The sequence below is a fragment of the Canis lupus genome, chromosome 15 (assembly GCF_048164855.1).
Source record: "Canis lupus baileyi chromosome 15, mCanLup2.hap1, whole genome shotgun sequence".
NCBI lineage: Eukaryota > Metazoa > Chordata > Mammalia > Carnivora > Canidae > Canis > Canis lupus.
Genome location: NC_132852.1, coordinates 48,581,682 through 48,604,846, shown reverse-complemented (window position 1 = coordinate 48,604,846; position 23,165 = coordinate 48,581,682). Strand labels below are relative to the sequence as shown.

At 38.9% G+C, this 23,165-nt stretch overlaps 1 protein-coding gene across 3 annotated transcripts in view; it reads left to right on the top strand.

Moving 5' to 3' along the window:
- PGBD2 (piggyBac transposable element derived 2) overlaps nucleotides 1-18,925 on the top strand; it is an 89,786-nt gene extending 70,861 nt beyond the window's left edge. The window contains exons 5-7 of one of the 3 annotated variants that reach the window (XR_012007878.1): nucleotides 1,102-1,220; nucleotides 7,148-7,293; nucleotides 13,828-18,925. The gene's annotated coding sequence lies outside the window, so the exon portion shown is untranslated. Of the gene's footprint in view, nucleotides 1-1,101; nucleotides 1,221-7,147; nucleotides 10,994-13,827 lie in introns of those variants that run through there. The other 2 variants (XR_012007877.1, XR_012007876.1) reach the window with 2 other exon arrangements.
- The last annotated feature ends 4,240 nt before the right edge of the window (nucleotides 18,926-23,165 follow it).

The following is a 23,165-nucleotide window of genomic DNA, read 5'->3' as shown; positions in this document are numbered from 1 at the left end:
TTAAGTGTAAGATATATGTATATGTGTACATACGTGTATGTGTGTGTGTATGTATACACACACACACACACACACACTGAATTGCTTTGTGTTAAGTAATAGCAGGTATGACCTGGAAGAGAGTGGACATTATAAAAGAACCCGGTTACAATTTGAATGAGATGTGCTCATTTAGTGCTTAGTATATTTGTATTTAAATTTATAATGAGAGTTCATGGATATAGAGAACAAATTGTGATTGCCTAAGATGTAAAGTGTCATGAGCGGATAAAGAATGAGGAGGGTCAAAGGTACAAAATTCCAGTTATAAAATGAATAAGTCATAGGGTTGTAATGTACAGCATGGTAACTGTAGTTAATAATATTATATTGCTTATTTGAAAGTAGCTAGAACTATGACCCAGCAATTGCACTACTGGGTATTTACCCCAAACATACAGATGTAGTGAAATGAGGGGACACCTGCACCCCAATGTTCATAGCAGCAGTGTCCACAATAGCCAAATTGTGGAAGGAGCCACGATGTCCTTTGACAGATGAATAGATAAAAATGTGGTGTATATGTACAATGGAATATTACTCAGCCATCAGAAAGGAAAAATACCTTTTACATTGACGTGGAAGGAACTGGAGGGTGTTATGCTGAGTGAAATAAGTCAACTGGAGAAAGACAGTTATCACATGTTTTGACTTATGTATGAAATAAAAGAAATAGTGCAAGGGACTGTAAAGGAAGGAAGGGAAACTGAATGGGGGAAAAATAGAGGAAGACAAACCATGAGAGACTCAACTCTGGGAAACAAGTTTGCTGAAGGGAAAGTGGGTGGGGGGCTGCGGTAATTGGGTCACAGGCATTAAGGAGGGCATGTGATGTGATAAGCACTGGTGTTACACTATATGTTGGTAAATTGAATGTACATTTTTTTAAAAAGCTAGAAGAGTGGATCTTGAAAAATCTTATCACAGGAAAAAAATTTTTGTAACTGCGTGGTGGCAGATGTTAACTTACTGCCATGATCATTTTACAGTTATATACAGACAATGAAATCGTTATGCTGTGGAAACCAAAAAAATCTTAGAACGCAATTTTGTTTTTCCCAGTTGGAGTCATTCGATGTCCAGTTTGCAGCCAAGAGTGTGCAGAGAGAGACAACATAGATAACTTTTTTGTGAAGGACACTACTGAGGTTCCCAGCAGTACAGTAGAAAAGTCTAATCAGGTAAGCGTATTAATTAAGTCTTAAATGTTTTGCTTCCTTCTATTGAGACATCCTAAACTCCTGACAGACTCTAAAATAAAAGGTGTTTGACATTGACCATTATGTCTATCAATAATTATGTAATATTTTAAACAGTAACTTTAAACAGGGCTTGGTGCAGGGAATAAACTTTCTAATTGTTGTGGAACCAGCTTTAAAGAATGAAAATGTAATTATGTCAGCTACAGTGCGAAGTACTTAAGACTCTGAAAGTTCCCCTGTGAATACCAGTGATTTTTCTTTTTTGTCTTCCAGATTGTCATGTCACTTTGCTTCATATGTGATTATATTTATACTAGATATACTTTGTTAGTTACATCACTTTATCAGATGAACTGTAGTAATGCATGTGAATGCTCAGTCCAGGAAATTCAAAAGTAAAGCAGTATTATCAACAGAATAGTTATTATCCAATATGAATTGATGATGATAAGATGAGAATTGAAAAGATTCTTTTTTTTTTTTAAGATTTTATTCATTAATTCATGAGAGACAGAGAGAGAGGCAGAGACACAGGCAGAGGGAGAAGCAGGGAACTTCAGGCTCCATGCAGGGAGCCTGAAGTGGGACTTGATCCTGGGACCCTGGGATCATGCACGCCCTGAGCCGAAGGCAGATGCTCAACTGCTGAGCCACCCAAATACCCCAGAGAATAGAAGGGATTCTAATGTGAAGGACACATTTAAGAAGCTGCTTTATGCCTCTGTATAATATTAGTTTTGGTAAGTTTAGTTACTCTGTTTTTGTCACAGAAACATAATAGGAAGAAGTTATGATCCATTAAACTAGAGACAAAGTCCAAATTGACATGTTTGCTGTAGATAAGTGAGGGGGAGGGTGTTAAACCTGGTTCAGGAATAGGGTACTTGGAGGAATATTTTGGGACTATGCATGGGAATATCATGGGAATATTTATGGGAATATCCCATGAAGATGGGAGAGATGATAATGTGGGATGAAGGAAGCACTAGACAAAAGATAGAGAGATCTGAACTAGTCTGGTGGCAATAAGGAAAGGAAGGGAAGAAGTCTACACAGGGCTTGATATACCTGATTGGATGTGGAAGTGAGAGGAACCCCATTACTAGGATGGTGGTGCTTTTCACAGAGAGAAAGGGGGCAGAGAAGTGGTTAGAGAATTGGTTTTGAATATGATTGAGTTTGCCTATAAGACTAAGGTAATGTCATCCATGGTCAAACTGGAGCTCTGAGGAAAGTTTGTAGCTGAAGAAGTTTAAAACCTTTTTGTTATAGATAATTTTAAGCATTACCAGGAGAGGGACAGTTTCACTTGACTCCCATGTACAGGTTACTAGCTTAGTAGTCATCAATTCTTGTTTTATGTTTAACCTGACAGCACCCTCCCCCTGACCACACCACACATTATATTTTGTTGAAGTTATTCCCAGACATTATATCCTCTAACCCATAAGTCATTTTCTATGGGGAAGTAAGTTTTGTAAACATAACCACATTGATTTCATATGTAAAAAAAAATTAGTTATTCCTTAATATATCAAACATCCAGTGATAACGTATCTAATTGTTGTGGTTTCTTTTTTTAAAACAGTGGTTTGTAAGGATCCAATAAGGTCTACACAATTGACGTCTCAATCCTATATTTTAATTAATCTCAAATTACCTTTTCACTTTATTGGTTTTCTTTTTCCTCCCTTTTAACCTATTTGTTAGATAAACTGGGTCTTAGTCATGTAAAGTTAGCCTTATTCTGCATTTTGCTGACCATCTTCATAAAGTCACTTATGTACACTGGCAATAAAAATGTAGAGACTGATTTAGTTTCAGGTTCCATTGGATGAGGGGGTCGTGGTGTAAGAATACTTTTCATCTGGGCAGCCCTGGTGGCTCAGCGGTTTAGTGCCGCCTTCAGCCCAGGGTGTGATCCTGGAGACCCAGGATCGAGTCCCACGTCAGGCTCCCTGCATGGAGCCTGCTTCTCCCTCTGCCTGTGTCTCTGCCTCTCTCTCTACCTGTGTCTTTCATGAATAAATAAATAAAATATTAAAAAAATACTTTCATCCATATGTCTGAGTGTACTTCAATCAGGAGGCATAGGAGTTTGGTTCTCTTTCTTTTTTCTGATGTCAGTGGCCATTAATTATCATTGCCACAATCCCATATTATATTAGGCACTTGGAAAATTGTGACATTCTCATTCTGTGATTTCCCGTTTTTCTTAACTGGAAGAGAAACCAAAGGCTTCCTTCATTTATTCTTTGGTTATCAAGGAAAGGTAGATTAAACACTTGATTTATTTTTCCTTTATTTGCTGATTTTTAGAGTAGTAACCTAGTTTCTTAGCATTCTTCAGAGGTTGACTACACACGTTGTGTGTACGTGTGTGTTATTATGAATTAATGGATTTTTAACACAAAATATGTTGTAGTAGTTGTTTTTATTGATGCTCAAATTGTGCCATCTTGGCAAAAGGAGCCTCACATTGATTCCTGAGTCATTCTGATACAATTGCAGTAGTCACTGCTATCTCCCTTCCTTTCTCTTTTCACAAGATATTAGGGGCTTTGATTCCTTTTAGCTGGAAATGCTATCTATCTGGAGACCACAGTATGGGTGCCAAGGGTACTCATCACCACTGAGTTGGTCATATTTCTAGGCCTTGCAGGAGAATGATTTAGCAAATACTTTTTATTGAAAAAAGAGAAGTGACTGCACTTAACTGTATCAAGCACTGAGTGATGTATAGAATTGTTGGATCATACAATTGTACACCTGAAACTAATATAACACTATGTTAATTACATTTGAATAAAAAAGAATGAACAAGTCCATCAGGTTTGGTCTTGAATTTAGGCCACGTAGTGTCTCCTGGGGAACAGGCAAAGGATCCTCTCTAAAGCATCTTTTTATTAAGAAGCTCATCAACCTCAAACACACGAAATTTTAAGGATCTGCAATAGAGAGAGTCTCTGAAATCTTTAAGTGTCAGGGAAGGGGATAAACAGAATACAAAGTAAGTATTAGATGATAGAAAACTGTTAAGCTTAGTAAGGAAACTAGTGTTCTTAAGAAGGCTAGGATTTTAGAAAAGTGATGGTGCAAATGTTTAACAGAAAAGTAAGCAAGTTTAGTCTTAGTGTATTAATGTATTAACCAAGTGAACAGATTTCTGGAGCAAAAATGTGAGAAATGACCCGAGAAGCTCTGACAGCAAGTGGCTGTACCAAAAAAATTAAAACCATGTCCCCCCTAGTGCCAAAACCACCAGATGATAGTGTAAAAATTCAGTGTACAGTTATTCGTTTTATGTGATCCCAAATGTCCAAAGTCATGTTTCTGTTGCTGTTATTTTTTCCACAGAACTAATAGTTTGACCTGGTGTCCTATAGAGTATGTGAGAAATAAGGGTTGTAGCCGTGCCTTCGGGGCTTTCCCATAGGATGACCATTATCCTCTCCAGTTCAGCCAGTCTTTGAGGTTCTACCTTGACCCTGCTGAGGATCACAGAAGGCTCACTGTTCCCCTTCCCTGCCCTGTCATGTGAATAGTACTGAGAAGACTGCCCAATTATCAGGAGAGTCATAGATGTGCTGAAAACTCAAATTCGGCAGAGGGAATAAAGTGTGATTATGAAATGTGAATGTATTCCACTCCTAAGCAAACTGATAGCCTGATTGAGGCTCATGAGAAGTTACTGAGAAGAGGATATAACATCTATTTCTAAGATTCTTGTAGCTAGAAGACCTTAAGAAGAGAAATAGATTTCATTTGGCTCAATAGTGTACTCTCCATAAATAAAATGTGCTTCCATGTGAGGTAATGGGTGTCTAATTGCGGAAAAAAGACAAGCAGCCTATCTAGGAAAGAAAAAGCAAATATACCACTACACCATATTGATATTTATAAGTCCAGTTTAGATTTGTAGGTCTTTTTTGATTTTATCTCACTTAATCTGACATTGGAAATCTTGGTTCTTAATTACATTGACATCATTATTTGTTTTCTCGAAATATAATATATGTTATAGGATATATTAGTTTTGGTACAATCAGGAACTATCTTAATTCTTAAAAATAAGAATTGTTTACTAGATAAAACTTGTTTACTGAAAGAATAAAAAATACTTAAAAGTATCATAGAGCTAGCAACTATAAAGAAGCAGCTCAGAGAACAAAGAGAGTCAAAGTTAGAAGGGTCTTGTAGAACATCAGTTCAAACATCTGAAGAGGTTGCTTGGCTCAGCTCATGTTGGTGTCTGAGCTTTTGGCCCTGGGACCACAGAGCTTAGCAGAGCAGGAGTAGGCCTGTGGTGGTAGTATCTCCAAAGCTGGTTCTGTGAGGATTAACAACACTGCAAACCAGGGCTAAGCGCTACTGTGGGAATACACTTGCCATCACGGGGTGAAGTTCATGGATTGGTGTGATATACACAGAAAATGCAAGCAAATAGACAAATAAGATGATGAAGTGCCTTCTTCCTCTGACACTGCAGTACTCCTCCAGCACCATCTATTGTCAGAATCTAATAATGGGGGGCAGCCCTGGTGGCTCAGCGGTTTAGCTCCCTGCATGGAGCCTGCTTCTCCTCTGCCTGTGTCTCTGCCTCTCTCTCTCTCTTTCATGCATAAATAAATAAGATCTAAAAAAAATAAATAAATAAAAGAATCTAATATGGAACCAGCTCAGCATGAATATGGTTTGTGGAGTAAGACTATGGAAGAATAGAGTTGGTACTGAAAGTAGAAGTTATGGAGCGGTTTCTGTCAAAATAGAAAGCAAGGAAGCCAGCAATTACTTACATGTATGCATAGGAAATAGTCAATCAAATCCGTATTTTTAAAAATCTTTTAAAAAAATGTATTAGTTAACATTCAGTGTAATATTCTAAAGTTACTTGAAATAAATAATTCTCTCAATATTTAAGCCACCACTTGATAGGCAGATTCATTTGTTTCTTTTGCATTTGGTTTAGAGATTTAATTTTTTAAATTTAAATTTGTAGGACTATATATAAAACATTTCTATAGTTCTAAAGTAAAATCTATAAAACAGTGTATTGAGAGAACTCAAGCTTCTATTGCTGTTTAATCTACCCATATACCTTATTTCTTCTCTATCCTATAGGCAGCCATTTAATCTCCTTTATTCTTCCATTTAAAATATTTTATGTGGGATCCCTGGGTGGTGCAGCGGTTTGGCGCCTGCCTTTGGCCCAGGGCGCGATCCTGGAGACCCGGGATCGAATCCCACGTCGGGCTCCCGGTGCATGGAGCCTGCTTCTCCTGCTGCCTATGTCTCTGCCTCTCTCTCTTTCTCTCTCTGTGTGTGACTATCATAAATAAATAAAAAATTAAAAAAAATAAAGATAAGCATTCTAAGTAACCTGCCCAAGACTACTTAACTACTAAGTGGGCAACTGGAATATCAACCCACACTCCTATCCACAAGACTCGGTATCATAAGGGCAGGACCCATGTTTGCTTTTCCATCATTGTACCTTAACATAGTGCCTGGAATATTTGATATATTGAATGAAGAACAATGCCATATTTCCATTTCATATGTTTATATTTTAAAACATGTCAGTTTAAATTTACAAATACTGTCAGGATAGCTGATAGAGTCCAGTATGAGTGGTATATCATTTTTATATGACTAGTAGGTTTTGTTTTGTTTTGTTTTTTAAGATTTTCTTTATTCTTGAGAGACACAGAAAGGGAGGCAGAGGGAGAAACAAGTTCCATGCAGGGAGCCTCATGCAGGACTTGATCCTGGGACTCCAGGATCATGCGCTGAGCCAAAGGCAGACACTCAACCATTGAGCCACCCAGGCGTCCCAATATATGACTAGTTTTTTGACCACCTTTTTGTTTTTCTTAAAAATTGATGTGACATGTTTCTTTTATTAGGTATGCACAAGCTGTGAGGATAATGCAGAAGCTAATGGGTTTTGTGTAGAATGTGTTGAGTGGCTCTGCAAGATATGCATCAGAGCTCATCAAAGAGTGAAGTTCACAAAAGACCACACTAAGACAGAAGGAGGAAGTATCTCCAGGTAATAAACTGGCTTTAATCTCTTTTGGTCTCTAACCTTCCCCCTCTTTTCTATCTTCCTTTCCTGGCTTTGTTTTGATACCATTGTAAGTGTTAAATGCATTCTTGTTTTTTAATATAAGGAGGTCTGTATTGTAATTGAAATTTGAAGACCTCTAAATGTTGTTGAATATGAGTAGATATAAAATTTTTCTGCCTTATATTGATTCATACTCCCAATCCCCCTTTTCGTTTAAATGCTATAATTTGGTGTAAATGTATAGGAAATGGAAGAAAAAAAGAGTTGCTTTTTAAACTTTTTTAGCTTCTCTTATTACTTATCTTGTTTCTAAGGTATGACAAGAGGTGGGCTTAATAAAAATTTATAAGCCTGATACCATTATGGAAAACCTGTTTTGTGATATTTGATATGTAGATAACTAAAGAAGCTCTGCCTTTTATGTGACTTACAGTTTCTCAGTTTTTATTGTATGACTTAAAATGTAAAGTTTACTAATAATTTGTTTTATTATAGTAAAATATATGTAACTTAAAACTTGCCATTTAAACCATTTTTAAGTGTATAATTCATTAATATACACATTCATTTTATCAGTGTACAGTGCATTAATGGCATTCACAATGTTATGAAGCTGTCACCACTGCCTGTTTCTAAAGTTTTTTCATCATTTCAGGAAGAAACAATACCCACTATATATTAATGCTTATTCCCCACTTTCCTCTACCCCGTGGACTTCTAATCTGTCTGTTCGAATTTGCTTATTTCTGCAAGTGGAATCAAATAGCATTTGTCCTTTGTTGTCTGACTTATATCACAATATTTTCAGCTTTTATCTATGTTGTAGTGTTTATCACACTTCATTTGTTTTTATGGCTCATTAATATAGTTTTGTTTAAAAAATTATTTTTTGGTTTTAATTTTTGCTTTATTGCCTTTAATTCAAGTCAACCAGTATTCATAGATCTATTCTGTATTCGAAGGAACTTTGCTGTGCATTAGAGATGGAAAGTGAATAAAACAGATAATTTTGCCCCACAGGAGTTATTAGTATGATGAAAGCTACAAACAAATTGGCCTCATAAGTTCTGTAGAAGCACATGAAAGAAGCCCCAAACTCAAGATTTGGGGATTTAGGTTGGAAGCGAAATCTGGGGCTTGAAGGAGAAATAGAGTTTTATCACAGGAAGGAGAGGAGTGGGGAAAAGTGAAGTACATGCACAAATATCTAGAGAGAGAGAGAGTTGAATATAGCTGGAGAGTAAGATTCAGGGGGAGGAGGAATAAGAGATGAGGCTAGGAGTCTGGTGACAAGGGAAGTGGGATTATAATTTCTGAGGACACTGATGAGGAAAAGACAAAAAGAGAAGAGGCCAAGTATAGATTCGGATAAATTAAATAGATTAGTGCTAGAAAGACTTGTCTCTTTTTTTGTGAATTCAGCCATCTATTGAAAAACAGAGCAGAGGAAACAGGATTAAAAGGTAAGGAATGTGGGGAATACTTGAAATGACTCCAGTTAAAAGAGAGCTCCAGCTTCCGAAACAGTTTGGTAGCATCAATGTTACATTGCATATACAGGCCTTAAAACTTCCTCCCTCGAGGGGTGCCTGGGTGGCTCAGTCAGTTAAGCGTCTGCCTTCAGCTCAGTTCATGATTCTGGGGTCCTAGATCGAATCCTACATCGAGCTCTCTTCTCTCAGAGGAGCCTGCTTCTCCCTCTGCCCACCACCTCCACCTCTCATGAGTAAATAAACAAAAATCTTAAAAATAAAATAAAATAAAATAAAACTTCCTCCATCAGGCCTCAGCAGTGTACTTGTAGGTATAGAGAAGAATCGAACTTACCTAGGATTGGGGTTTATCTAGATAGGTGTTGGAGAAGTTCAATAGAGTGAGAGGTAAAAATAATGGCATTTACTAAATGAAGGATTTTTTTAAACTGTATTGTTGTGCCCAAGATTGCGAATCCGAGAAACCATCAAGGAGCCGACACCAATGCAAGCGCACGAGGGTTTATTAGCAAGCTGGAGCTTGGGTCCAAGTATACCGGACACAGGGGAGCAGGGACTTGGACCCCGAAGTGGGTTACAGCTGGGTTTTTTATAGGCTGGTCTAGGAGATTTTCAGAAGGGGTGGAGGAATTTCTCAAGTTCTGTTTACATTCTGATATGGGGCTTTCAAGGGCATTGAGCTCCATTCTCATTCTAATATGGGACTTTCTACCACAGGGTGGGCTCTGTTGTCTTTCTGATATGGGATTCTCTGCCAAGGGCAATTCTGAGCTCTGTTGTCTTTCTGATATGGGATTCCCTGCCGAGGACATTGAGGACATTCTGCAGTTTTTCCCGTAAAGTTCAGCTCTTATTCACAGGGGCCTAAGATGGCTGTACTTGTGCGAATGCTCAAGTTTAGGTAGGATGGCCTTGATTTTTCTCGGCCTCCACAGTATAAAGGAAATGAAATTGATGGTGTAAGTTGATAATGAAAGAAATTGTTAAGAACCTAGAAATCATTGAGCCCCAGGGAGAGTAGTTGGAAGGTTAGAAAGTTGAAGTTATTAGAGTAGATGTTTGAATTTATGATTATAGAAATGGAGCACTTATGGGCCGTCAAAAGTCTAAGGTGAGACCATGATGTAAGGAGCTCTAATGGAGTTTTAGGTCTCCGGAGATGAGAAAGTCTGAGAGCCTTGTTTTTTTGTGGTAATCGATGTGGACTTCTAAATCATCCAGAGTGATGATGACATTGAGGACTAGAAGGATGACTGAGTCAGGATCCAAATTCTTCAATAAGTAAAGGAAGTCTATAAATGGGTGATAGGATATTCTAATTACCTAAATCAGAAGCTCTATAGTTATTGTTGGATAGTAGGCACAAACTAGAATGACCTAAGCCAACTAAAGATGTATGGTCACTCTATTTATTGTGATGTCTACATGACATGCACATTAAGGAGAAGGGTACAGGGGAGCTGTTAGGATATTCACATTATAATAGTGAGCCATTTTTGCATTGCTAGAATTAATTGCATTTGGTCTTGATGTGTTGTGCTTTTAATAGTCTTTTACTATATTGCTAATTTTCTCCAGTTATTTTCCTTCTTTCCAACTCATATGAGTTTAATACATTTTTGCCTATTTTTGGATCTGACTAGATGTACGTTATCTTTTTGTTTTTATCCACAGAAACATTTGCTCTGAAATTTATCTAATTATATTTTATGTATATCTTTAGCTCATTATTTTTCTTTAATTTCTCCCAGCTTACCTTAGTTTTATTTTAAAGTTCTAATACTAACTTCCTTGACATAAATACTTGATATTTATTTTTTGTAGAATTATAAATGTTTAAAGCTTGATATAATTTGCCACTTTGATTTCTACTATATTTTAAATACTCTGCATTTATGGGGGCATTTGGCTGGTTCGGGTGGTAGAGCATGCAACTCTTGATTTCCAGGTTGTGAGTTCAAGCCCCACATTGGGTGCAGAACCTACTTAGTTTAAAAAAGAAATCTAAGTATTCTGCATTTATGGTTCTGAATCCTAGACTTATGAATTTTTGTGTTATTTATTACTTTGGTGCATTATAAATAATGATATGGAAAGGAGGCCATAATGCATATTAAATGCAAAAAGCAAATTCCTTAACAGTCTGGTTATTCTGAATCCAAGAATTCATTAAAAGGAAAACAAAAGTGTTCTCATTGCTTGGAGTTTTTGTTTGTTCCCTGTTTCTTTTTTTTTTTTTTTTTGTTCCCTGTTTCAACTGTATAGTTTTATTATGATCAGAAAATGTGAGTCCGTGAACTCTTTCTACGTGCTGGCATACAACATAAGGTTTTTGTAAATATTGATAGTACAGGTGACCTTTGAATAACATGAGGCTTAGGGATGCTGAACCCTCCACAGTCAAAAATCCACTTTGTGAACCTTTGATTTTTCAGAACTTTACAGTTAACTGCTTCTAGTACCAGTGCCACTTTACTGGTAAAAGTCAATTAATACACTGTTTTTTAAAAGCTTTATTTGGGAGGGATAGTAAGTGTGAGTGCAAGAGCACAGGCATGTGCACACAAGTGGGAGGTGGGGCAGAGGGACAAGCAGACTTCTCACTGAGCAGGGAGCTGATGCTGGCTAGATCCCAGGACCCTGAGATCATGATCTGATTTGAAGTCAGATGCTTAATGAACTGAGCCATTCAGGTACCCTAGAACACATTTTGCAAGAAGTGTATGTGTGTGTATTTATATTGTGTTCTTACAAAGTAAGCTAGAGAAAAGAAAATGTTGAGAAAACTAAAAGGAAGAGGAAATACATTTATAGTAACCATACTGTTTTTTATCAAGAAAAATCCATGTGTATGGACCCAGGCACTTAAAACCTGTGTTGTTCAAGGGTAAACTCTATGTGAAAATAAATTTTAGATAAATACAAAATTTATATTAAAAGGAGAAACCATGTAAGTTCACTCTAAGAAAAAAAATAAACCTTTTTATAATTAGGAAAAAGCCTTTCTAGAAGCAGTTCTTTAGAACTAAAGTCATATAAAATAAAATCAGATTCGTTTTTCTGTAAAATGTTTTAAGGATCTTTTTGGGAAAATGACATAAATCAAGTCAGACTGGAGAAAATATTTCTAAAATCTTTGGCAAGCAATGTATCAAATGTGTCTGCAAATTGGTAAGAAAGACACTTGGAAAAAATAGCAGAGGTTGTGAACAGACAATTCTTAGAAGAAATACAAATGGTTGATTAGTGTGAAAAGTTGTCCAGTTTCAGTTATTAAAGAAATATGTCTAAAGATAGTGAAATCTTTTTTTTTCCTGTAAGATTGGCAAAGATTAAAAGTACTGACAAAACACTGTTAATAATGTAGGCAATAGCCACTCCACACTGTTAAGAATACAAATGGGTACAAGTTTTTTTTTGAGGATCATGTATGTTTGTAGAAATCACCCTTTGACCTAACAGTTGTGCTACTTGGAATTGATTTGTGGAAACATTCAATGACTTATACTTTTATATGTTTATTTCAGCATTATCATACAATATTAAAAAATGAGAAACAGTGCAGAGCTTATATTCATTTGATGAAATACTATGCAGTTAATAAATAAGTCGACATATTTACTATCACAGAAAGGTATCTAAGAGGGGCACTAGGGTGGCTCAGTTAGTGAAGCATCTGACTCTTGATTTTGGGTTCAGGTCATGATTTCAGGGTCGTGAGTCGAGCCCCATATTGGCCTCACACTCAGTGCGGTGGTGTCTGCTTGAGGTTCTCTCTTTCCCTCAGACCTTCCTCTGCTCAAATGTGTGTGTGAACGCATGCTGTCTCTCAAAATAAGAAAGGTATCTAAGAGTTAAGAAATCTTATAAGATAGTTTGTGTCATTTTTTAATTTTATAAAACAAAGTGCCTACTAATGTATATAGCTAAATATAAATAGAAAACAGCCAGAAGAACATATACCAAGCTACTAATAGTGGTGGTTATTGCTGAAAGTGGAATTATTTCTGAAATGTTTGGATTTCACCTATAATTATTAGTGAGATAACTGGTATTTATATTTAATCATTAAATGTACTTGTATTCTTTTTTTAATTTAACATTATGACATAAGCATTGCTCATTAAAAAGTTACATGGCTGGGGCACGTGGGTGGCTTAGTCAATTAAGTGTGGACTCTCAATTTTGGCTTGGATTGTGGTCTTCAGGTTGTGAGATCCAGCCCCCTGTTGGGCTCCATGCTGGTCATGGAGTCTGCTTGAGATTGTGTTTCTCCCTCCTTCTACCCCCCAACCCTGCTTTCTTTCTTAAGAAAGAAAGAATATTAAAGTTACATGGAGGACAATAGTATGTAGTGAAAACTTTATGATTATTTCTGTGTTAATGGGTATACTCTGGAAGGATTTTTACAAAAGTGGGAAAATAAGTTTTTCAACACATTCTTTATACATTTTTATTAGATATTTCTGAATTCCACTTAAAACCTTCTTCTTCTCCCATATTTGAAGTAGAAAACATCTAGTTGGTTCACACTCACTTAACCTGGGCTATTTTCTTAAGACTTCTTAATTACAAAAAAAAAAAAAAAAAGACTTATTAATTACAGATTTACAGAAAGCATATTTTTAACTACATACTTTTCTTTTTCTCCTGGGTTAATTTGAATTTCTGGAGAGAAAAACTTATTTATGTTTTCCTTCTAAAATGCTGAGAATACTTAATATATTTTTTCTTTTTTTAATTGAAAGTATAGTTGACACACAATGTTACATAAGTTTTAGATGTGCAACATAGTGATTTGACAAGTTTATACATTATGCTCTGCTTACCACAGGTGTAGCTACCATCTGTCACCGTACAATGCTATTTTAATATGTATAAAGCCTGGTAGTAGTGATGGTGTTGGTGGAACTGTTTATAGCTCTTTTATATCTCAATGGATTCAAATTTAAAACAATTTAATAATTATGTAGTATTCACTTACATTAATTTTCTTCTTTTGGCCTGCCATTATTTTCTACAGAGGCAGTGGGTGTGACCAGCCAGCAACCAGTGTTTTGTCCTTTTCATAAGAAGGAACAGCTAAAGCTTTACTGTGAAACATGTGACAAACTGGCATGCCGGGACTGCCAGTTATTAGAGCATAAAGAGCATAGGTACTGACATCTTTAATTATAGACCCACATTTATAATAAGCTATATGAGGAATAGAGGACTGCTGGAACCCCAGCCAAATGGCAGTCAACAAATAAAGTTTTTTTGGCCAGCAGTATGTTGGCTTGTTCCAGGATGTTTCAACTTGGGCACTGTTGATACTTGTTGGCTGGGGGTTGCTTCAGGTTCATTGTATGGTGCTTAGGTTCATTTTTGACCTGTATTCACTGGATTCCAGTGACATCATCCCAGTTGTGACAACCGAAAATGTCTCCAGATGTTGCCAAATGCCCTGCAGAACAAAATCACCCTGAATTGAGAACCACTGGCCTGCACACTATTTGAAAATAAATGGAATTTGTTGCCAGTGTTGTAAAGTGAGGAGATTTTACCTTCAGAAAAAAAATTTGGGTCTTTGGGTTTTTGAGAAAATGGAACTTGTTAGCCCCATATTCCTGTCAGCATTGAGTGGAATTCACTTCAGTGTTCTGTAGAATGAGGCACGGGTTTCCCAATTCATCATAATTCCTGCAGAAGCTTATTTTTTTTTTTTTCAGAAGCTTATTTTTAAATCTGACCTCCCATAGGCATTTGAGTCAGCAGCCACTGATTTATTTAAATAGTAAGATTCTGATTAATATAAACAAAATAGATTAAAATGGTCTAGGCTCAGAAGCTGATGATTGGTTACCAGAGAGGTGGGTGAGGGGATGGGTTAAATAGATGATAGGTTTGCATTTGGTGTGATGAGCACTGGGTGTTGTATTTAAGTGTTGAATCACTAAATTATACAACTAAAACTGATACACCATATATTAACTAACTGGAATTTAAATAAAAACTAAAAAAGAAAAGAAAAAGGGAAAAAATGATCCAAGGTCCCAGTAATGGCAGACTAGACAATTTGTACCAAACCATACCAGTGAGGATAACCAGAATACCTGGACAAAATACAGAAGTCATTGATAAAAAATCTAGAGCTTAGTAGTAAAGAATTACGAGGCCAGATTGGAGTGGGGAGAGAAAATAATAGCTTTTTTCCCTCTTTGATGCATTTACCAGGACTTCTGATAGGCCACAGGGCTGAGAATGAGAAGATAGGGATTACAGGGATTGAAGGTTCCTCCTCCTTGCCTTGATTTGGAATTCTGAAAGTCTACACTGTTTAAGTAAAGATGAATTTGGTACTAAATAGTTCATGACTGGGACTGAAGCCTCAACATCAAATTCTTCAGGACCCAAAGATGAAGTAAATTGAAATAATACTGGTGCCCCAAGATGTACCTGGTAGAATTAAATATAAATCCTTCCTGAAGAGAAAAAACATCATCCTGTGTCTCAGATTTATTCAGTAATGAACTTTGCAAAATGGTCCAACACATAATTAGAAGTAATCAAGTATTCTAGGAGATTCGACAACATGAACAAAACCTGGCAGATACAATAAATAATATAAAAAGACCCTTAGGGCTACCTCTTTTTATATTGAAGAGACAAAATGGAAATGTGGGTGGAGAAATGAAAACTATAAAAAAGAATGAGATGGAAAGTCCAGAGCTGAAAATTACCATAACTGAAACTAACTCATTAGTGGCTGTAACAGATTTGATGTAGCTGGAAAAGAGAATTAATGAACTAGAAGGAAAGTAAGAAAGTACCCAGAATGAAGCACGGTAAACAAAAAGATAGAAAGTGGAAGTAATACCGGGTGTAACTGGGGCCAAGAAGGAGAAGAGAGGGAATGGGAAGGCAGCAACATTTAAAGACATAACATAATGGCTTAGAATGTGGTAATATTGAAGAAAGATGTCTAGCCCATATTTAGGAAGCCATAAAACTCCAGCAGGATAAAAAAAGAAATATTTTTAAAATACAGAAAGAAAATAATTACAAAAGTAAAATTCTATACTCTGAACATTTTTTAAAAATGAAGATTAATGAAAGACATTTCAGATAAAATAAACTGGGATAATATATTCCCAGTAACCCTCACTACAGTATACCTAGGCAAAAGAGAAATGGTAGTTAATGAATGGTGGAATGAAGAGCAATTAAAATGGTAAGTATGAGTAAATCTAAATAAATGTTGACTTAGGAAACAAAAATTTTGTCTTACAGTGTTTTTTGTATATTACACAATAGATGTTTTGGGAGAATATGGAGTTTGTGTTGTAAGACTCATGGATAGTCGTAGAAGATGATAAAAAAGTACAAATTAGTATTAGATAGTAAGTGTAGATCTGTATTTTGTAATGCCTAGAGTAATTACTAAAAGAATAGTAGAAGTGTCTAGGATTATCAGAGTTAACAGGGAGGGGAAGTGGAATCATTAGGCAGTCTAAAAACAGGCCAAAAAAGAAAAACAAAGAACAGATGGGATTTAATAAGGACTTGGTAAGTTGGTAAATCTGTAAATATATTTGTAATTATAACTGGAAATGGGTAAAATGTTCCAAATTAAAAGATTTTTGGCCTGGATAAGAAAGAGAATAGAAAATCTGCCATTTGCTTTTTATAAGAGGAGCACCTAAAACCTAAGTATGTAGAAAGAATAATGGAAAAAGATACACCACATAACACTAATCAGAGGCAAGCTGTTATATCAAAGTGCCTTGAGATAAAGAGGGACACTTTATCCAATAGAGGGGTCTCTTCATTTAAAAGATAGAGCAGTTCTAAATATGTATTCCCATAGCCTTAAAATATATAACAAAAAGTAACAGAACTTAGAATGGACCAATCCATAGAGTGGGAAATGTTGACATTTTCAATAATTGACAAAACAAGCAGATTTAAAAATCAGGATATCCCTCCAAGATTCAAATAACCTAAAGACTATGTGGACATTAAGGAACACTGCACCCAATAATAATGTGCATTCTTTTCAAACATGAAAAAAAAATTAATTGACCTTATGTTAGGGCAGTCTTAAATTTCAGAGGGTTAAAATGCTATTAAGTCTTGGTGTAAACTCAATGCAGTTAAATCTAGAAGATAATAGGTGGAGAAAATTCTCCATATACTTGAAAATGAAGACCTGAAATTCATATGAAAGCTATATGCAGCAAAGCATGATCCTATACTGCAGCCTGGACTAGAAGGGGAAAATGATTTAGAGGACTGAAACAAATGGTATAACTGGTATATGGTGTGTAGAGAAGGTGAGAGAATGATCTCCGTGTCCATTTTCTTAATCGTTACAATATGGTTGCATAACAATGCCCTGTGTTTAGAAAATGCATACTGATTATTATTACGGTGTTAAAGAGCTATGATGAGTCTATTTAAAAAACTAAGCTGTGTAAAGATATACCTCTCTGTACCATGGCAGATTTAACTTCAAAGTTATTTCAAAATAAGCAGTTAGAAATAAATGTAAATAAAGCATTGAAGAAGAAATCCCAGTGGATATTAGAATATACTTTTATCTGAATATTAGAAATAATATCCTAAATATATTGTAAAGGAAGATCTATAGATCATGAAATGTATATATTAGACAGCAAGAATAAAAAAAGTCAATGTATCAAACCTTTATCTCAAATTAGAAAAATCAGTGAATAAACCTCAAGTGGGGAAAAGGACACCATGAGCATATGCAGACATTAATGAAGCAGATAATGTCAAAAATCAAATCATTCAAAAGATTGGTAAATTGACAAATCCCTTTATGAGTGACTGAGAGCTGACCCACCCGACCAATGCCAGGAGCTAAAAGGAGGAGCATCAGTACATCCTCTAACAGCATTTAAAATTATGAAAAGAATATCTGTCAATTGATTTGAAAATTTTTACTTGAAAGAGAATAATTCTTAGAAAATACAATTTACTGAAACTAGCATAAGGTAAGCTAGAAAGCCAGAATAGTCCTTTAATGTAAATTCATGATTTGTAAATTCCTCACAAAGAAAACTACAGACCCAGATGACTCAATGGATGAATCAACAACATAGGGGAGGTAAAAATAACACCTTAAATTAATGCAGCCTTGTCCAGAGAATGATGAAAGAATGTATTCTCTCCAACTTGTTTTATGAGGAATAAAAAAATGACTAGTCTCGTCCATGAAATGAATGAACATTCTAAGAAATAAAATAGGAAACCAAATCCAGTAGTATTTTGATTTTTGGACAATATAATTGCAACCTAGTTGGCTTTGTTTTAGGTATACTGAGTTCATCTAACATTTGAAAATCATTCCTGTAATTCATCATATTAAAAGAATAAAGGAAAAATTACATGACCATTTCAATAGAGACAGAAGCAACATTCTGTAAAAAATATATATCTATGTATATATATATACATGTACGTGTGGTAGAAGATCTTATCTTAGCAAACTAGGAATTAAATAAATTTCCTAAACCTGATAAGGTTATCTGTAAAGAGACCTAGAAAACATCATAACAGAATATTGAAAGTCTTTATTTTCTTTAAAGATTTTATTTATTTATTCATGAGAGACAGAGAGAGGCAGAGACACAGGCAGAGGGAGAAGCAGGCTCCAGGGACGTGGGACTCCAGGATCACACCCTGGGTCAAAGGCGGCGCTAAAGTGTTGAGCCACCTGGGCTGCCCAGAATATTCAAAGTCTTTAGATGGAGTTTAGGAACAAGATAAGAGTGACAATTCTGACCATTTCATTTAATGTTACACTGTACCACAGTCCCGAAAAGTGCATTATATACAAAGGAAATCCAACAGAATCATTAACTGTGTTCCCCCCCCTTTTTTTTTTCTAATGCTGGCATCCCTAATTATTTGACCTTGCACTTTTAAACCACATTATGTAAATTACTGTAATGCATTTTATGAAAAATTAATAAAACTGGTTATCTTCTACATTACTATTTCCCTGGAGCTACTCTTGAGTTCTCTACATGGTTTGTCAGGGGTTATCACGTTCACTTCCAAGTTAACTTTTTTAAAGTGCTATATTTTATGTTGCTTAAAGCTTACTGCATTTAAGGCATAATAACATCAAGAGGTTGTTTTGTTTTTTTGTTTTTTTGTTTTTTGTTTTTTTTTTTTTACTCTTCCCATTTTTTCCCAAAGGCATATATTTGTGACCTCTATGATGCCACAACTACCTGATGTTTAAAAGTGATCTTTACCTATGATGGCGGCGGGGAGAGAGAGACACAGGGAAGGAGAGTCAGACAGGGATGGAGAGACAGACGGTGAGGCAGAGACTGAAAGACAGGGAGGGAGAGGCAGGGAAACAGGTAGGGAGACGCCGAGAGACTGGGAGGGAGAGACCGAGACACAGAGAGGGAGACACAGAGACAAGGAGGGTGAGATCTAGACAGCGTGGGAGAGACAGAGAGGGAGGGAGACCCAGAGACAGGGAGGGAGAGACCAAGAGACAGGGAGTGAGAGCCAGAGCCAGGGAGGGAGACCCAGACACAGTAAGGGAGAGGAGAGACCGAGAGACAGGGCGAGAGAGCCAGGGAGGGATAGACAGAGACAGGGATGGAGACACACAGGGAGGGACAGGTGGAGACGGGTGGGGAGAGACAGGGAGGGACAGACCGAGGCAGGGAAGGAGAGACAGAAGTGGAGGAATGGACAGAGACAGGGAGGGAGGGAGAGATAGAGATGGGTGGGGAGACAGAAAGTGAGGGGGAGACCGAGAGACAGGGAGGGAGAGAGAGATGGAGACAGGGAGGAGCGACTGAGAGGACGGGGGTGAGAGACCAAGACAGGGGCAGAGACACAGGACAGGGAAGGAGGGATCCAGAGACAGGGAGGGAGGGACAGACAGACCAAGAGACAGTGAGGGAGAGACAGAGACGGGATGGAGATAATGAAACAAGGAGGGAAACAAGTGAGAGACCGAGAGACAAGGAGGTAGACACAGAGACAGGGAGGGACTGGCCGAGATAGTGAGGGAGGGAGGCAGAGGCAGAGAGACTGGGAGGGAGACAGGGCCCGACCCCAGACAGGGAGGGAGAGACAGAGCCCGAGAGAGGCTTCGTGCCTCTCTGAGCAGGAGTCCCTCGGGACTGAGCCGGGGGCGCAAGGCCTCGGACCCCTGCGCCCCGGGGCCCCGACCAGACTAGCGGGCGGAGGCAGAGGCGGTCTCGGGTCCCCTCTAGGCTCCGCGGGGGGCGGGCCTCCGTGGGGGGGGGCGGGGGGGCGGCCGGAGCTTGCCCCGGGCTGCCCCCAGCTGACCCGAAGGGGGCCCGGGCGTGGCCGCGGGGGGAGCTGGGCGCAGAGGCGGCGACCCCGACCCGACCCGACCCGACCCGCCGCGGCCGTGGCAGGAGGTTGCGCGGCTCCAGGCCCGCGGTTCCCGGCGCTGCGAGCTCCGGCCACGGGCGCGCAGGTCGGCGTGGGCCCCGGGAGGCGTGAGGGGCCCCGGGGTGGCTGTGCGAGAGGCATCTGGCCCTCGCGTGTGGGCGGCGGGTGCCCGGGAGGGACCGCGCGGGGGACAGCGGGCCTCGGGGGCCGCACGGAGGCACCACCGTGGCGAGCCGGGCCGACACCCACACCCTTTGGGCCGCCAGGGTGCGGGGCAGAGGGCTGCGCGCGGGGGGGGGGGGGGGGGGGGGGGGGGGGGGGAGGGGCGGGACCTGTTGGCGGAGGGGGTGGCGGCGGGGCCTCCTCCAGGTCAGGCGGGGCCTCCTCCAGGTCAGGCCGGGCCTCCTCCAGGCGGCTCAGGGAGGGTGCGGGGCCCCTGCCCGGGGCCCAGGGAGGGTGCCGCGGAGACCCTGCGCGCGCGCTCAGAGGGGTTAGGGTGCAGGCACCGGTGGCTTGAGGGCCTGGGCTGCTGGGCCCCAGGAGCCCCCCCAAGGCCCTGGCTCTTCCTCCGCCCCCCGCCACCCTCCCCACTCCCCGCTCTCAGGTCCCTCCCTAAGTGCCCCAGCCTGGCCGGGAGCCCGCCCCCCGCCCTGGTTCATATTAGGTGAGTATGGCTACCTCTGAAAGTTTTGCATTTTGAAAGCGTTCCCCTTTCTGCGCATCCTGTCCAACACTTGGTATTTCCTGTCTTGTTAATGTTCTCACCGCTGTGAGGTGGGATCTCATTGTGGTTTTGATCTGTATTTCCCTGATGGCCAGTGATGCAGAGCATTGTCTCGCGTGCTTGTTGGCCATGTACGTCTAGGTCTTCCTCCGTGACTTTTCTGTTCGTGTCTTTTGCCCATTTTTGGATTGGATTGTTGGTCTCTGCTGTAGAGTTGCAGAGGTTCTTCAGCGATCTTGGATGCTGGCCCTTTATCTGATGCGTCATTTGCACGTCTCTTCTCCCAGTCTGGAGGGTGTCTTTGAGTTTTGTTGTGTTTTTCTTTTGCTGTGCGGAAGCGGCTCATCTTTTTTTTTTTTTTTTTTTTTTTTTGTATTGGTGTTCAATTTACTAACATACAGAATAATACCCAGTGCCCGTCACCCATTCACTCCCACCCCCCGCCCTCCTCCCCTTCTACCACCCCTAGTTCGTTTCCCAGAGTTAGCAGTCTTTACGTTCTGTCTCCCTTTCTGATATTTCCCACACATTTCTTCTCCCTTCCCTTATTTTCCCTTTCACTATTATTTATATTCCCCAAATGAATGAGAACATATAATGTTTGTCCTTCTCCGACTGACTTACTTCACTCAGCATAATACCCTCCAGTTCCATCCACTTCGAAGCAAATGGTGGGTATTTGTCGTTTCTAATGGCTGAGGAATATTCCATTGTATACATAAACCACATCTTCTTTATCCATTCATCTTTCGTTGGACACCGAGGCTCCTTCCACAGTTTGGCTATCGTGGCCATTGCTGCTAGAAACATCGGGGTGCAGGTGTCCCGGCGTTTCATTGCATTTGTATCTTTGGGGTAAATCCCCAACAGTGCAATTGCTGGGTCGTAGGGCAGGTATATTTTTAACTGTTTGAGGAACCTCCACACAGTTTTCCAGAGTGGCTGCACCAGTTCACATTCCCACCAACAGTGTAAGAGGGTTCCCTTTTCTCCGCATCCTCTCCAACATTTGTTGTTTCCTGCCTTGTTAATTTTCCCCATTCTCACTGGTGTGAGGTGGTATCTCATTGTAGTTTTGATTTGTGTTTCCCTGATGGCAAGTGATGCAGAGCATTTTCTCATGTGCATGTTGGCCATGTCTATGTCTTCCTCTGAGATTTCTGTTCATGTCTTTTGCCCATTTCATGATTGGATTGTTTGTTTCTTTGGTGTTGAGTTTAATAAGTTCTTTATAGATCTTGGAAACTAGCCCTTTATCTGATATGTCATTTGCAAATATCTTCTCCCATTCTGTAGGTTGTCTTTGAGTTTTGTTGACTGTATCCTTTGCTGTGCAAAAGCTTCTTATCTTGATGAAGTCCCAATAGTTCATGTTTGCTTTTGTTTCTTTTGCCTTTGTGGATGTATCTTGCAAGAAGTTACTATGGCCGAGTTCAAAAAGGGTGTTGCCTGTGTTCTTCTCTAGGATTTTGATGGAATCTTGTCTCACATTTAGATCTTTCATCCATTTTGAGTTTATCTTTGTGTATGGTGAAAGAGAGTGGTCTAGTTTCATTCTTCTGCATGTGGATGTCCAATTTTCCCAGCACCATTTATTGAAGAGACTGTCTTTCTTCCAATGGATAGTCTTTCCTCCTTTATCGAATATTAGTTGCCCATAAAGTTCAGGGTCCACTTCTGGATTCTCTATTCTGTTCCACTGATCTATGTGTCTGTTTTTGTGCCAGTACCACACTGTCTTGATGACCACAGCTTTGTAGTACAACCTGAAATCTGGCATTGTGATGCCCCCAGATATGGTTTTCTTTTTTAAAATTCCCCTGGCTATTCGGGGTCTTTTCTGATTCCACACAAATCTTAAAATAATTTGTTCTAACTCTCTGAAGAAAGTCCATGGTATTTTGATAGGGATTGCATTAAACGTGTATATTGCCCTGGGTAACATTGACATTTTCACAATATTAATTCTGCCAATCCATGAGCATGGAATATTTTTCCATCTCTTTGTGTCTTCCTCAATTTCTTTCAGAAGTGTTTTATAGTTTTGAGGGTATAGATCCTTTACATCTTTGGTGAGGTTTATTCCTAGGTATCTTATGCTTTTGGGTGCAATTGTAAATGGGATTGACTCCTTAATTTCTCTTTCTTCAGTCTCATTGTTAGTGTATAGAAATGCCACTGACTTCTGGGCATTGATTTTGTATCCTGCCACGCTACCGAATTGCTGTATGAGTTCTAGC